This window comes from Tasmannia lanceolata, unplaced genomic scaffold (assembly GCF_043159265.1).
Source record: "Tasmannia lanceolata isolate RefF3 unplaced genomic scaffold, GAP_Taslan_0.1 ptg000012l, whole genome shotgun sequence".
Lineage (NCBI taxonomy): Eukaryota > Viridiplantae > Streptophyta > Magnoliopsida > Canellales > Winteraceae > Tasmannia > Tasmannia lanceolata.
Window position 1 is genome coordinate 27,221,198 of NW_027518689.1, and position 15,132 is coordinate 27,236,329.

Here is a 15,132-nt window from a genome sequence, read left to right on the forward strand (position 1 = left end):
GAGCTAAAATCATTATAAATGGGAATTTAATCGCTTAGAATCCAGGGGCACCAGATAGGTGTTTAAAACAAGGGATTCACACACTGCACAGCATACATCATTTTGTTCTTTATTTTCTTTTATTGATTTTCTTATTATTGGCTCCACGGGATAGATATAATGCGTGCCTCATGGGATATCACTATCCAGATGGTGCTGTTGTATCTATTACCAAGCTATGCGCCAGTGCTGCTGTCGTAAACACTCGGTGTACTTGTGTTTACAGCAGCCGGTGAGCAATGAAGCATACTGTATATAACACTCGGTGTACTTGTGTTATATACTTAAAGTATGGATCATATGCATAGTACCTGATATTGAGTCCGGAGCTCTACTTTCATTTTACATATATTATGTACATGAATATATTTGCTGACTTAGTGAAACCCCAATTAGGATCTGCATGTGCTTATATACATATATTGCATTCATATAAGGACGAACATGTGTTGCTTACACATGTTGAAGCCTAGACTTAGGAACCTTGTCCTATCTTTAGACTAGGGTAGCTCGCTTTATGTGGCTACAGACGCAGTCCTAGTACACTCACATGTCTGTCTTGAGTCAAGTGTCTTGACTCTGCGGGATTATATTTAGGGTTGGTGCCCCTGGTTAGGATATATATGTATATATCTTGTGTATTGATTATTAGATTAGGGCTTACTCCTTTGTAATGTTTCCTATCTAATCCAATCAGTCATATTCTTTGAGAGTTAGATTTGGTCGGTGACTTTTACTTATCACCCTTATGGCCATGATCTATTCCTTGATCCTTCGATTGTAAATCTGAGTATATCCTACGTCATTGAATTCCTATGCTAATATCCATTATTAGATTAGGGTTTACCTCTTAGTTATGTTTTCCTTCATAATCTAATCAATTATCCCTATCTATTCATTCTTTTAGATTATGATTAGATCGATGACTTCTGATTCTTATGGTCACGATCTATCCTTTGACCTTGTGGTTGCAAATTCAACCCATCTCTAAATGTCCTAATTCATGGTCAGTTCTTCACATCCCTCTGATGACCATATTCTGTTTTTCACTCATGAGCTTATCTTGCCACCATCATTTGAGTGCAAGTATCCTTGCTGGGAGTCCTATACTACAGAGATTATTTATATACCCTTGAGATGACTTGTGGGGTCCCTTTGTGTGGCCGTCATGCTGCCAATTTTTACCCAGCACATTTTCAGTGTGATCGCCATCTTTTGGGATTGTTGATGAGTCATGTGTTTATCTTACCATAATCCTTCTTCCAATTGTTATGCTGTTGGTTCTTACCCGAGGGAGAGATGTGTTTGTATTATCTCTTGTTTCAACTTGTGTATAACATTCAACGAGATTGTCTCACACTAAAATTAGTGTTTGTCATTTCCATGACAGGAGTCAGACCTAATTGACTTCACCCATTTGTTGAACCAGTTTCCTTTCATTTCACCCAGCCAGGTCAACAGAACCTACACCAAGGTTGAACCCCTAGTTATGGACATCATGAAGGAAGGAGTGCCACCCATAACCTTTAGTGCCAGCCCATTACTGACGAAGAAGGGTCTTGTTTTGTTAAGTTTGTTTTTCGTTGAGTGTACACCAACTTTTTTTCTCTCAAAGTTGGTAAGTCTTATTGTATCAATGTGAAAAGAAAAAGAAAAAGAAAGAGTCATGTTTGTCAGTCTTGTTCATTCAAAGTTTGTTGTTTCCGTTCTTTGTCAAGTCTAAGGTAGAGCCCATTGAGGCGCGTCGAAAAAAAAAAGAGAAAAGAAAGGAAAGAAAGAGTGTTACCATTGTACATCCAATTTTCAATTCAATAAAGTTGTTGATTTCATATCTTTGTTATTCTATGATTCACTCTTAGATCTAATGTTTAAAATAACTAAAGACACCCTTCTCGGATGAGAATGCAGACGAAATTCCCCTCGAGATCTAAAAGATGGTCAAACGAGAGGAAGAGCGTCGAGCATAGCCACTCAAAGAAGAAATCAAAGCTGTTGATAGTGGTATTGAAATCCGAAACTCGGGAAAGATGGATTGGCAAAACTTTATCTCCCGAGGAGAGCGAGGAATTGATAAACCTGTTTTTAGGGGTTTGAGGTAGTCTTGCTTGATCCTATAAGGATAAACCAAGTGAACGCCCTGTTGTTGTGAAAAGCAAGACTCCTTCCGCTTTAGACATCAAGTCAGAAACTAAAATGCTCGAGAAATGAGCATCAGACATCCAGTCGAGCTGATGAGAAGACATTGAGAGATGACTTTCAAAAAAGAAAGTCATAGACTTGATCCCCATGAAGAGCATTTGTGTTGTAAATCTTGGTGGGATTTGAAGTCATTGTATTCAGAGAGTGGGACAGTTCTTATATCCAAAGAAAGGAAATATTCAAGAGAAAGAAAGAGCACATCTAAAAGAAACAAGAGCCTGAGAAAGACAAGAAGGAGAAGGGAATGTGTCCCTTAGACAACTCCTTAGAAAAATCAAGGACCCAAGTGATGGAGTTTATGAGATAGATTGAATATCAGAATTGTCTCCAACATTTGGAGACTATCGAGAGCGATATAATCTTGAGCATAAATTCAAGATATTCGAGAAGCGCACAAGTTTAAGTGGAGCACCGTTGTTGAAGTCTTGCTTGTAAATACCGCCAGACTCTCGAAAAAAAAAATTCAAAGTCTTGAACCTTAAACATTCAAAAGCTTGTATATCAAAACACCAGGAAGCCATCCTTGGACGTTTGAGCCTTTATAGCCAAAATCCCAATGTTTAAAAACATCCTTTTGTGAGCCCTTTGAGCCAACATTTTAAAACCAAACAATTCTTTCAACTACATTATAAACCAGGGGCATTTTATGCACCCGAACTACGCGGACCTGATCCCCACCTCTTCGGGGGTACGTAGGCAACCTGATCAACTCAGGTTCGGTCAAATCCTTGGGGATAAAAGCCAAATCATCCCCCTTTCAAAATTTTGAAGCTAAAAAGCTAAACCATTCTTTGTTAAACCCAAAGCGAACTACGCGGATCTGATCCTCCATTTTTGGGGTACGTAGGTAGTCTGGCAAGACCAGATTCGATCCAAATCGTTTGAACTTCCGATATTCAACCCTTTTGAACCCGAGCCTACCTATAAAGTTCTTCTGGTGAAACGAGCAAAAGTTCAAGGCAATTGAAAAACAAAAAACAGAAAGAAATAAAAGGAATGAGAGTCTGAAGACCCACTAGGTTGAAAACCCGAAAGGGCGGCCTAGATAAAGTCATGTATTTGCTAAGTCGATAACTAAAGAAGCCGGCTTCTGCAAAATGAGGGTAGCGATCTACTAGATTGAAAAATTGAAGCGGCAATCCAGTCAGGGGCAAAGACTTTCCAAAAAGTGAGCTAATAAGCATGGAAGGAGTTTCCTCGGTTATGAAGAACCCTGACATTTGAATAGTGTGAGAATTCCAGGCAAAAGCTGAGGCAAATGGTTTGCTAGACCAGAAACCTGGAATGCAATAATCATGAGTTCCCACTCGAGGAGACTCGAAGAGATGAAGAAGCAATCACTACACAGGGCAGGATCTTGGAATCCAAGTAGTGTCAGTGAGATTTACTTTGACATCTTTCTAAACTAGGGGCATTGAAACTGAGCAATCCAAAGGGGTAATAACCATGACAAAAATCTTGATGGAGGAAATTAGTGCCTCTTGACATGATTTTTGAAATTATTCTGAAAGCGGCTAGCCTTACCATTTAAAAATACACATCAGGTCTAAGGGTGAATCAAAAGTGAGTCAAGTCCCTTGAATAATGTACGTCTTCTTTGATAAAGTCCTTGAAAGTCTGTTCCTCATTCGTATTTGTTTTCCTTCAAGCTCCAAGTCATCTGGCACTGGGAGAATGGGTGTGTATCTTCCAACGTGAAAAAAAAAAAGAACTCAGGAATAGACCTTGGTTTAGGTACCAGAGAAAGGCAAGAAATATCTTGTTCAGAAACGTTGAAGATGTCAAAATTCAAGCAGTGAGTGGTGGAAAGAACCTCAAATAATGATCAATGGAAGAAGAAATTCTCAAACTCAGCCATTGTAGAGATTGTTCTTCCTATTTCAAAGAAAGAACCCATGCAAATTCAAATTTCCCTTACCTATCCTGGTTTCGCTTCCTTAAGACTCTTGTCATGGAATCACAACACACTAGGGGCATCTTTTATGACTTGCGTCATAAAAGATATCAAGCACACAAAAGGCAATCAGTGTCAATGTCTTCAGTAAGTTGAGATAAGAGATGTACAAGCATGTCTCGAGCCAAATCTCTAAACTCCACAAATGAACCCTCTTTCTACAAGAGACAACTTTCAAAGAAAATCAATTTCCCCAGTAGAGTCTAGAATTTGCTCCCACAACCTTCAAACCTCAGCAGAATGCTTTTCGCCTGTCAAAGAAGGGCTAATATCCAAATCCCTGCAAGTTATCTGAGTCCAATTCTCAGCAAGGAACTCATACTCCCAATTTCCTCGGCAAGAGGCGATCAGTCTAAAAAAAAAATCATCATTCAAAATCAATCAATTCTTAGCAATATCCTTGTCCTTCCAAGGCTCTTCGTGGTCTACATTCAGGTATACCATGGACCCTTGCTTCCTGAGTGGCTCTTTGTGATATATCCCTTCAGATATATTATGGACCCACTATTCATGATCATTCCATTCATATCTTTTACATGTCATTGTTCCTTTCTGCTGGGCTCTTCGTGGCTTATTGTCATGGACCCCAGATTCAATGCTTGGCTCTTCGTGGTTTATTACCATGGACCCTCGATTCCTGTTTACCAAATTCTCCCTGAGAGCATCCACCCTGAGTGAAGAAACCAAATTCTCCCTGAGAGCATCCACCCTGAGTGAAAATACCAAAAATTCTCCCTGAGAGCATTCACCCCGAGTGAAAATACCAAATTCTCCTTGAGAGCATCCACCCCGAGTGAAAATACCATATTCTCCTTGAGAGCATTCACCCCGAGTGAAGAAACCGAATTATCCCAGAAAGCATTCGCTCCAAGCGTAAAATCATCTTGTCTCCTGAAAGTATTCGCTCCAAGCGTAGAACTCAAATTCTTCCTGAAAGCATTCGCTCCAAGCGTAAAAGCAATTGTTCTCTTTGAAAGCTTTCGCTCTAAGCGTAAAATCAATTTGTCTATTTTGAAAAAGCATTCGCTCCAAGCGTAGAATCCAAATTCTTCCTGAAAGCATTCGCTCAAAGCGTAGAACCCAAATTCTTCCTGAAAGCATTCGCTCCAAGCGTAAAATCAATTTTGTCTCTTTGAAAGCATTCGCTCCAAGCGTAAAATCAATTTTGTCTCGTTGAAAGCTTTCGCTCTAAGCGTAAAATCAAAATTCTTCCTGAAATCATTCGCTCCAAGCGTAGAACCAAAATTCTTTTTGAAAGCATTCGCTCCAAGCGTAAGATCAATTTATCTCTTTGAAAAGCATTCGCTCTAAGCGTAGAACCCAATTTTTCCTGAAAGTTTTCGTCCTAAACGTAAAATCAAATTTCTTCCTAAGAGCATCCGCCCTGAGCGTAGAAAGAATCAAAGTCTCTCTGAGAGCATCCGCACCGAGCGTAGAAATCTGAGAAGTACCAAAGCCTATTCCATTTCAAGACCCCTGAGGCACTCATTCCATTTTCAAACCCCTGAGGTATCTGATTCTTCTAAAAATCCAATATTCACAAAAATCATCTTCTTCATTCTTCTTTCTCTTTTCTCAATTTTGGGCCAGTCAAAATGTGATGTCTGTTCAACTTTGACATTCGCGTGACAAGCGCGCTCTGCCAAAGAGGGGCATCTGTAGACACCCCATTTTGACCGGACCCTAATTCCCCAAAATTGAACCAAATTCCCCAAAATCGAATAAAGTTTTGAAACGGAAGCCCAAAATTTCTGAAGAATTGAGCTCAAAAATGCAAAAGAACGCGAAAGTGCTAATTTGCAGACCATTGTTGAAGCCTTTGTGGACCGCAAATGATCCCTGAACCCTTATTGGACCCTCATCAAGTGGCCTAAGTTCTTTCCCCTATTTTCTCGAAATTTGCAAAAATCACAGATTACCCTTGAGTTTTGACAATGGCACTCCTAGCCATATATGTGGGGAGCAAATGGTGACTCCATAGGTGTAATTGTAGACAAGATTGTCTCACTAGTGGATGTCCTGTAGGGCTCTGATCTCTGGCAAAAGGCTGATGAAGGGCCCAAGTTTCAACAGAATTTGATATAAGGAATTTCCATTTTGGGTTTGAATTTACTTAGGAAATGAATTGGATGGTTTTGGAGCTTGATATCCCTTGAATTTGCCTCCAAATGGTAGTAAAGAATGAGGGCAAATTTAGACCTAGAACAATTGTCTGAGCTCCAGCTCCAATTTCATTTGGAATGTGGGTTTTCAATCTCTTATTAGCTTATGCAACTCTGAGTTTGTATAAATTCTCGGTGACAAAGAATCTCCAATGAGTGTCAGTAGATAGCCAACTAATGGAGCTTAGTAAATTCAAGTTGCCGTTGTAGTAAAATGTATATTCTCGGTTGCATGCCAATGTATAAAAGCTACATGAACAACCTGAGCATATTTCAGCCCTCAAGCTGCCCATATTTTGCAATGAAATTCTACCCATGTTGGGTGAAAAGAGTAGTCAAAGTACTCTATAAGAGGTGCTGTCCAAGGAAGGGAGAGGGTGTGCAAATATCATTGTTTCTCACAAAAATCCAATAAGAGAGAAAAGACAAGTTAAGGGAGTGTGCTTATCAAACACATAGGTGTGCTAATGTCATTTTCCCTTTATAGAAGAGAGGTGAGTCATACATAAAAGGGTTGTCCAAAGGCAAAGAGAAGTTTAGCTATAGCATTTCCATTTCCTACCCAGGCCACCCTCTTTGGTTGTAAGAAAATTCATGAATACTTAGAAGGGGCTGACCGGGGAAAGATAAAGAGGGAAAATATATCTTTTTTCTTTAGAATTAGCTTTACCCGAGCTACCCCTTGTAGCGCAAAAGAGTAGTTAAAAAATACACCGTGGAGGGCATGTTCAGGGGACGAAAAAAAAGAGGGTCTAAGTATATCATTTTCTATATAAAGGGGGGTAGTTTAGCAGAACCTGGGGTACAAAGACCAATTTGTGTATGCAAGATGTCTAAAGAGAAGAAGCCAAGTGGGGGGTGTACATTTACTAAGGCAAGGGGGTGTCAAAATCAACACACCCCTCATCTATATACCATCAAATTAAACTCTGTTGGTAAGGGGATCTCATTTTTTTTTTCAGAAAACAGAGGGGGGCGTGAGTGAAAGCGAGAGTAGAGAGAGAAGGGGGATGCAATGAGGGGGGTGCCATTACCAAAATCAGGGTGTGCTGAAATCAGCACACTCCTCACCTATAAAATGCTCAACCGAGCAAGGATTTGAAAAGGGGGGCTTCTCTTTTTTTTCATGAAATCTTTTAGAGGGAGCTGAGAGAGAGGAAAGAAGAAAAATCTCCTTCAAGCCTTAATTTTTTTTTTCCCCTTTCCGATCTAGCATCATCTTCTCCGGCAAGCTTACCGGAGCTCCGGCCGGATTGTCTTTCTTTGCCTCAATCATCTTTTATCATCTCAAATCCCTTCATCTCTACCATGTTCTTAGCCTTGTGAACTCAAACCCTAACCCATTGCTTTTGACCAAACTTTTTTTTTTTCCTCCGGCAAAGCTCCATGGAATCCGGCGGATCTTCATCACATCCGGTTGAAATCATAGATCCAACATCATTTCATCACAATCTTTCATTTTTCCCTTCAGCCTCACTTATTAGATCCGATCTAATTTGATCTAAGAAGTTGTGAGCAGAGATAGAGAGAGAGAGAATTCACGAGAGAAGGAAGAAGATTCCCGCCGGATCTTCCATTTTCTCGGGCCATCTTGCTGGAGTTCTACAATTTGATCCCAAGTATTTAACAGGCACCGGCATTTAATTGATCGATCTCAAATCGCCATCGAGAAATCACATTTTCTGTGTCCAATTTAATAAAGAAGAAAGTGAGGTTGCAATCGTTGTTTCATTTCAGGTAATTTTCTCATCACCTCTATAGATTATAACCTGAATGGAAATTGCATTATTACAAGAGCTTGATTGAATGTTTTGATGTGTATTTTGATTGTCCATCAATTTTTGAAGAAATCGCCAGATCTGTGAGTTTTGATAAAAAAAAAATCAAGCTTCATTTCATTGTTAGTCGTTGACTGGGAGTTCAGGGACTTAATTTAAGTTCAAATCGCACTATAAAAGGGGTTAAAATCGTGTAAAGATCTCGATTTGGCTGTATCACAAATTGTGACTTGTTTTGCCTCTTAATCGAAGTCTTTGAACCAGATTTCTGGTATACACAGGTTAATTAGTTTTGTGATTTATAATTTTGATTAAAGTACTCGATTTAGATCTTTCATCTTTTTAGCCAGGAATTCTCTAATTTAGGCTTGGATCGAATTTTGTGGTAGAAATTTCTTATACAAATGCAGCTTATGTTTAAGCTGTGATATACTTTTGTGTCAAGCTGCTGATTTGGATCTTTCATAATAGTAGCTTATCTTCCGTTGGAATTTAAATTTAGAATAAATCTTTAAATTGCCAAAGAAATGACTATTCTTGAAATTAGTATACTGACATTATCTCAACCATCATCCACAATTTACATGGTTCATAGAATTGTTTTGATCGGTAGAATTGCCATGATGCATCATTTTCAAGTTCCGTAGAATTGTATCAATTTGCAAAAATTGCTATGTTCTGTAGAGTTATTATCTTTTCAAGAATTACCATGATAAGTGTTTATATCTGAACAGGGGGATATTATTGCTATCGGCCTATATCGCATGAATAGGTTTATTTTGTTCATCAGGCTTACTCCTTAGGATAGTTTAAAATGCAATGATAGTTTGGTGTCGCCTCTTTGAGAGTGGGCTTTTGTTGGATCAGGCCATGATAAAGATGATAGGATGAATGGATGTGGTTACAGGTGATGGTAGTCTATTAGTTGGAAAATTCATTTTTATCCTAAATCATGTGTTGTTAAAGTTCAGTGGTAATGTGAGTGATTTGAGGCAAACACATAAATTCAATCTCAACCACCTGTTATGTTTTATGATAGGGAATAATAAAGGCCATTAGTTTTGATATTATTGTGTAATTATAATGGATGGTTGTTCATTAGTTTTGACACACAATTATAATGGATGGTTATTCAATTAATTATTTTATTTTTAAGAATGTTTTCATAGCAGATTTGGGTCTTTATATTGGATACACCTAAGCATCATGATAAGAACAGTAGGTTCCATATCATATCCTTTGAATAATTTCTTTTAATTCAAATCAAGATATTCTTTCTGAATCAGTTATATATGTGATAAATATTTAAGTATTATTGTGGAATCATAAATAGAAAATTGCATTAGAAATCTAGGTTGGGTTGGTATGAATTAAACCAAAAGTTCATATTCCATATGCTTGTCTATATTTCCTTGTGATATATGTAAGCTTTAGGGTGCTTGGTAACCATGCTAATAGTAAGGGCGATGAAGGCGCTAGCCCAAGCCCATCTTTAGGGGACTCTCTTAGTCCGAGTAGCTTTCCCCTCGTTTGTTTTTAAGACTTGCCCGGTCTTTTGGGATACCCTTAAACATTGTCATTTAGAGCCTCAATTTAGGGAGACAAGCTATGTCTCAGGTGAGCAAAGTCGCATTCTTTTAGAGAGACATGCTTTGTCTCGTAGAAAAGCTTATCCTCAGGGAGACGGGCTATGTCTCATATGATAAAATTCAACCCCTTTGGAGACAGGCTTTGTCTCATTTGTCATAATTGTCCTCCCTTTCTTTTAGGAGACATGCTTTGTCTCATTAGCATCCTCCTCTTTGTGCGTCTTTTGGTTTTGGGAGAACACCTTACTCGGCTTGGCATCATACCCCGACCCTTATGGGTATTGGGTTGCACATTTGTTGCACCCTAGGGCTAGGTAGTTGTCCGGCCCGGCTGGGTGTTTTACCTTTGCCAAATATGCACAAGGTCTCTTTTTCTTTGTTCACATTTTTTCTCTATCCTACCTATGTGTCTAAGAGACTTACCCAGTCTCATTCTATTAGCATCCTCCTCTTTGTGCATCATTTGGTTTTGGAAGAACATCCTACTCGGCTTGGCATCATACCCCGACCCTTATGGGTATTGGGTTGCACATTTGTTGCACCCTAGGGCTAGGTAGCTGTCCGGCCCGGCTGGGTGTTTTACCTTTGCCAAATATGCACAAGGTCTCTTTTTCCTTATTATTTGTGAGCTTTATCTTAGTTTGATAGTCCACTAGCATAGGAATCTGTCCTTAGTCTAGGGAGTCAGTCCTATCATCATAGGGGTTAGGATTCTATTCTACCTCTCATCGTATCATGTTTTTCTATCCGCTCCTGCAAGGTATAGGATGCTGTCCAACCCTTGCAGAGCTGTGTTTCTGTTCTTTTCCCCCGTAAAGCATAGGATGCTGTCCAACCTTTGCGGGATATCGGGAGTCTGTCATCCCCTTATGATGATAGAATTTGTCCCCCTTGAGTTAAAAACATTTAAAAACAACAAAAACATCTGAAAAACCAAAAATCTCAAAAATCTTGAGTCATTAGGAGTAGTTAGGAAATCTGTTCCGAACTACGTTGGCTTGATCCTCTTCCACGAGGTACGTAGTGCAGTTTGGGATCCACATCCCAGGTCCAGCCAAACCTTTAAAAATAAACATTTCGAACCTTCAAAAATACAAAACTTCTTCAAAACCTTTTCAAAAAGATCTTCCCATAGAGTTAGGAGTCCGTCCTAGTTTGTTTGGGGTGTTTTAGAGTTAGGAGTCTGTCCTGATTTGTATTGATATGGTGTGTCCTGTCGTGTGAGTGTCCCTAGAGTTAGGAGGCCTCAAGTCGATCGGTTAGACATTTAGTCGAATTGATGGTTAGACTAGGAAGCATATAGTTAGCCCATGGTTTTCCTTAGGTTGCACAGCCTAGTTACACATGGGATGTAGGACCCACCTGCATTAGCTTAAGGCTAATCAACTTACATTAGTTAGGGCATATAGAGAGTCCTGAAAATTACAATTCACTTGAATTTAAGCAATCATACAAAAAAGCTTTAAAAATCAGTTGAGTCTAATGGATCGAGTCTAGGATAGCGGTTCTAGATGGTTAGGCATAGTAGTTTGGAATAGGGCATCGAACTACGTTGACTCCGATTCTTCCCGAGGCCGGGATACGTAGAGCAGCTGGGATGGACGGCCATCTTGGTCCGAGTCAGGTCGCATTAGAGTTAGGACTCATTTTGTCCAGTCAGGTATAAAGTTGATTTGTGTTGTATGTTTTTGCTGTGTTTTCTTACTTTCATGTACAGATCCTATACATTTAGCTGTGACATGCATGTGTTTGCACACCGGAACTTAGACACCCATTAGGCATGTCACTTATAACCTAGTTTTGCTTAGGTGACACATTTTTCATTTATTTTGTGTATGTGTTTAATTTTCATCTCTGAGACATGCATGATTAGGTAGACGTCTTCTCAGAGATATATGTTCCCATTTCATATGACTTTCGCTCAAAACTCTTCAAAATCAATAACAAATGGCATAAGAGACCAGGTGCTTGCACTTGGGCGGATGAGGTGCTCTTCAGACCTTCCGAATTCGTAACCAGGCACGAACCCTCTTTTTATAATCTCTGGTTATCCGTTGCAACAGAGCATAGTATGGGATCCTTGGCCCACTTCCTTGGATGGCGACTCTTCTTTGTTTAAGGTACGCCTCGAATCTGGGCTAGTCCCCGAATCGAGAGGTATCTCACCTTTTATATCGCCACTCATGCTGTGAGAGGCACTTCTTTCGAGAGTTCCTTGGTAGAGCTCTCCATTCACGTGGATGATCCTGAGACTGACTCACGTGGGGCCACCACGTCCCCGCCGCCTCTCTCGGATCGGGGTCCACAGATGGTCGTGTAAGTTCTTATATGGGAGACCATTGATCTGTGATAAACGATCTAGTGTGAAAAGTGAGCGTTAGTACGAAATTACTCGATTTACCCATTGACTAAGTGATTCAAAGAGTAATGCGTGCATCTTAAGTATTCTATTGAGACATTGATGTTTTAGTGTAGTCCAAGTTAACTACATCAGGATTAGTATTAAATTAAATTGATCTAGATTAGATCAATTAAACTGATAAGAGTTCTGTTATAGATAGACCACTAACAATTTATTTTCTATAAATAAGGGAGTTGGTCTCTGCTGTTGATCATCATGAGATATATCACATTTGAGATATGATCATCTTGAGAGATGATCCAGCCCATGTCACCGGCCCAATGCAGTGAAGGACCTTCAATCGTCTATCAAGGTATGCAACAACTTGTTTTGGTTTATGATTGTATTCTAGATATATGCATGGTTTTACAATTGAATGTTACAGATTATTGCTAGAAGTAAAAGAAACAATGGTCTTTAATTTCAAATGAAAATTTAACGTTTGTATTGTCATCGATTTTTGTGGCAAATGCATAATTTCATAAGGATTATTATTTGGGATTTGCTAGGGTATAATATGGCTTACCAGACTTCTGTTGAGAAACAAAAACAAACAAACAACGTTAGTAAAACCTTTTCCGATCAGCGAGATGAGGCACGGACTATGTCGCTCTCTTTAAGGTGAATTTGCACCTCTGCGGAAACTAATTCTAATGCAGCAGATTACTAGCCGCAATCACCCCCAGGATACAACAGCCCGACGCACCTTCGATCTCCAAGAATTGCACAATCAAAGAGATTTGAACCACTCGAACACTCCAATTACCCAACAAAATACGTAAAGTAGGAAGAGGAAGAAAGAAAACTTTGTTTACAGAAAGATAATGAAAAACAAGAAGAAACAGTAAACTTCTGTAAGGGTTTTTTTGTTCTATTCTGTTGTATATGAAAACACAGAGAACTTCCTCTTTTTATAAACCTAACATGTCCGTTCAACAAACCCTTTAATGTAGTAAAGACGCCCTTTAAGAAAAGAGACGTTCAAAAGACATTACAAATGTGAAAGGTCGCATCCCAACAGCCACAACGTTCATGAACAACGCAGTTATTTGTAAAATAACGGCAGCATTTTTTACCCAGTTAATTGACGTTCCAGTAAGCCGGCTTACCCAAGTACGCCAGCTTACCTTAATGACGTTGGCGTTCTTTTTGAAGAACAACGAAGGTAAAGGGAAGTTAAACGGACAAAAACAAAAATTAAAATACAAGGGAAGGAAAAATCTTGACTCACACACGCAGTCGGCAGGGTCGGGCGGCGCGCATGTGGTATAGCCAAAAGCCCACCGGGTCCACTTGGTGGCTCATGCGCGTAGGCCCCCTTTCTCCTCTTCTCATTCACAAAGCTAAAGAAGTGAAAAGCTATATAAACACATGAAGCTTTTCTCCACTTTCCAATACGGGACTATTTGCTTTTGTGAATGAAGTGAGCAAACTCATTTTCAAAACCAAAGTGGCTTCTTTTTGTAAACAAAATAACTTTGTAAAATACCAATAAGGGCCACTTTTGTATTAAAATACCCACAATCCTCACTTATTTAAATAGAAAACATTTTAAAATAAAATAAAACATTTTAAAATAAAATATAACTTGTGTTGGGCAACCGGCGAAACAAAACGAATAATAAAGGTGACTATGTCTTGAACCTTTACTTAGTGTAAGTGTATTCTAACTGCCAGGAATTGAAGTGACTATGTCTTGAACTACAACCCTTGGGGACATGAAATAAATACACCACATGCATGAAGCTAAAGTGTTCTATTGGTTCTTCCAAGCTTGCACATTATGGCCCTGTGCCAATCCCAGTGTCCATGGAAGCAAAAGAGAATTAAGCCCACATTCTCTTTGGAAGCGACCCACTTCCTAACAAACATGTAGGTGAGTCAATGAATGATGCTCCTGTAGCCTAGACATCCCACTCATATGAGTTATAGATCTCATTAAGAGTAAAATACTCAACCTCACAAAGCTTCAGGATATCATGCTGGATTACACCATAGGGATGGACTTCGAGATAAACTCATATTTAGCATGATTGTTCACCAATTACACCATGAGTCATTTTTTCCATTGAAAATCTAGTTCTTGGGATCTCTAGTCCCTAGATTGGGTATCCATCATAGGTAATTACTCTTTAAAGGGCTTAAGCTCCATCCCCCTCGATGTAATGCAGATTTTCTCCCTTGATAAGGCCTTACTTAAGAGATCTGTTAAGTTATCACCGGATCTCACAAAATCAACAGTGACTGTGCCATTGGATATCAACTCTCTCACAGTACTGTGTTTTCTTTAGATCTGTCGCGACTTTCCATTATAGTACTTGTTATGTACTCTTCCAATGGCTGTCATGCTGTCACAATGAATTAAAACTGCAGAAACAAGTTTATCCCAAACAGGTATGTCTGATAGAAAATTCTTTAACCAAGTAGCTTCTTCACAAGCAGACGTTAGAGCAATTAGTTCTGATTCCATAGTAGATTGAGCGATTATAGTTTGTTTCTTGCATCTCCAAGAGACCGCACCACCACTAATAGTAAATACATAACCTGTGGTAGCTTTGGAATCTTCTGACAGAGTATTCCAATCCGCATCGCTGAATCATTCCAAGACAACAGGAAATCTCTGAAAATGAATCCCATTAATAATAGTACGTTTAAGATATCTCATTACACGTGATATAACATTCAAATGTTCTATACTAGGACAACTAGTATATCTACATAACAAGCCAACAGCATATGCACTATTAGGTCTAGTACAATCTGTAGCGTATCTTAAACTACCAATAATACTACAATCACCATCATTAGAATACAATCTAATACTTGGATCAAAAGGAGTATAAACAGGTTTACAGTCAAAATACTTATACTTTTAAAGTATTTTCTCAATATAATGGGATTGATCAAGTGAAATACCATTTTCAGATCTAGGTATTTTGATTCTCAAAATTACATTTACTTCACCAAGATCATTCATATCAAAGTTTTACATAAGCAAGCTTTTGGTTTT